Genomic DNA, 2,655 nt, shown 5'->3' with positions numbered 1-2,655 from the left:
CAGAGACTTGGATCCTCGGCGCCGCCCACGTCCACCAAGAGAGGAGGCCCCACGTCCACCAGGAGAGGAGGCCCGCGACCTCCCCGCCATCTATCCCCGCCTCCCCCAAGCTCGCCATCTCCACCCTCCGTCGTCTCCGCTCCGGCCACCACCTCATCGTGGTCAGGTAACCCTCCTCCCTCTGCCTCTCTTCTCCTCTCTTCCTCCTCTCCTCCCTCCCGGCCATGCCCTCTTCTTCTCTCTATTGCTAGGTTTAGGTTAAATTCCTCTCTAATTTAGGTCAAATTAGGTTCAAAAAATTGCTAATTTTGGTCAGCAACGGCCATAGCAAGTCAGCAACTGCCATAGCAATGCTCCTATGTTTTCTGTAGCGTTAGTAGAGTGCTAATTTAATCTCTGCTCTAGCTTTGTTTAGTGGTCATAATTGAGGCCTAGGGCAGCTACCCCTCTGCTAGTCTCGAGCAATTCAAAGATTTAAGAAATAGCATTGGATAGAGACTTGAAGGAATGAGCTATAAGCAGAGAGGAGATGAGATGTTTGTGTTTCGATTCCAGATGCAGAGAGGAGATGAGATGTTCATTCTCTGGAATGCAGATACATTTTTCTTTTTGAACTTGTTTAACCAACAAATCTCCTTCCTTGATCATACATCTGAAGCTATGTATGATTCAATTCACAGTATAATATTGGGAGAGGAAATTATTAGTAGTGCTTTGGTTCTGATTGAGGCCAATTCAACTCTTTGATCCGACACAACATGTCACACTGCATCCATGTGTGTGAAGTAATTTAGATCCTGTTAGTGCTCTACTGCCCAAGGTAATTGACTACAAGACCAGTAGATGGATAATCTGATAGTGAGGGTAGCAGTGAGATAATTTTAGTACTGACCTGGGAGAGGAAGTTGACCCAGATGGCGTAAAAGTTCTTTAGACTGTGCATGCTCTTTGTTTCGTGCAATCTAGTGTCGTACTGCCATCACAAAGTACATGACAAAACTAACAACACAGATGGCTTGTTGAAGTATCATAAGGTTATAAGGAGAACAGCAGCCGCTGTCAGCTATGATTTTTTTTAGTTAACAGCAATCCATGATTTTTAGTTAACAGCAACCCATGATTTTTAGTTATAAGCAATCCATGATTTTTAGTTAACAGCAATCCATGATTTTTTGGCTGTTGGCTGCTGCAGTATGTTGCTACTGCTACTTGTTGGTGGGGCACTGGTGCTACTGCTAGTCTGCTACTTGTGCTGGATGTGCTACTGCTAGTCTGCTGCTCGTGTGTTGTTGTTAGTTACTTCGGTTGCTTGTTGGCTTCTGCTAGTGCTAGGCTGCTAGTAGTTCTATAGTGTAGTTGCGGCTGCTAGTGCTAGGCTGCTAGCGTCCTCGCGGTGTTTTATGATCTGTTGTAAGGGTACTAATTGGTCTCTTCCGCTGCTTATCAGAGATGGGGGGAAGCAGCCACCGCCGCTCTGCCACACCGCAGTACGAGTTGGATGCTTCCGAGTTCTTCAGTATCATACTTGGGACTTTAGTATCATCCATGACGCAGGTATATAAAACGAGAGATCTCCCCTTCACACATCTCATTATGATATCTGTTGTTTGCTACATCACTCATTGTTCCAAACTGCAGAGGCTGCCTGATAGTTTTATGAACATGCTGGGTGAAGATCCGCCAAATAATGTGAAGCTATGACAGGCCGGCAGCGGGTTTCGCAGGCTATGGGATGTGGAGTTGGTGATCAAGGAGGGCCACATGTACTTGTATCGTGGGTGGGAGAAGTTCTACCGTGCCTATGACCTGCGGCTGGGGTACTTCCTTCTCTTCAGGTACGACGACGACGCCACCATGCTCACCATGAAGGTGTTCAACGCGACTATGTGTCGCATGCGCTATGCTGACGATGATGATGCCAATACGTTCTGCCTCTTCTTATTCCTCTACATTTGGCTTTGTCTCACATTGATTGTTAACGGTCATTGTTGCATTTGGACATGCAATGGGAGCAGCAGTAGCGACACTGGCTACAGCCAAAGCAGCAATGATTATGGTTGTAGCAAAAGCAACAGCGATTCTGGCTTTAGCGAAAGCAGCAGCGATTCTGGCAGCAGTGATTCTGACAACAAGAAGGATGATCCGGACTGGAGTGGGGGAGAAGAGGAGCAGAGTGGGGATGAGGAGCTGCAGGATGATGATGAGTATCAAGCTGAGGATGACCTAGCACTGGTGGTTGCTGACCAAGGGCAAGAGATGGTGGTGGCTGACCATGGGCAAGAGATGGTGGTGGCTGACCATGGGCAAGAGATGGTGGTGGATGAGGATGACCTAGCGATGGTCGTGCCCGTCCTGCCTGAAGGTGGCCTCGCGATGGTGGTGGTGCCTGACAATGACCACGCACCAGTGGTGGCGCCGGCGATCCCACAGCTGGGCGACATGACCACACCAATTGTGGTAGAAGACTACATCCCGCTGCCTCCACCGCCTCGCCGCTCTTGGCGCATCAGGCTGAGGAAGGAGAAGGAGAAGAACAATGAGAACTGAACTATGTCAGGTATGTCAGATCTCCAAAATGATATATATATATATATATATATATATATATATATATATATATATATATATATATATATATATATATATATATATATA

This window comes from Triticum dicoccoides, chromosome 2B (assembly GCF_002162155.2).
Source record: "Triticum dicoccoides isolate Atlit2015 ecotype Zavitan chromosome 2B, WEW_v2.0, whole genome shotgun sequence".
NCBI classification, from domain to species: Eukaryota; Viridiplantae; Streptophyta; class Magnoliopsida; order Poales; family Poaceae; genus Triticum; species Triticum dicoccoides.
The sequence above is the reverse complement of the archived record's forward strand: the minus strand, read 5'-3'. Positions refer to the sequence as shown.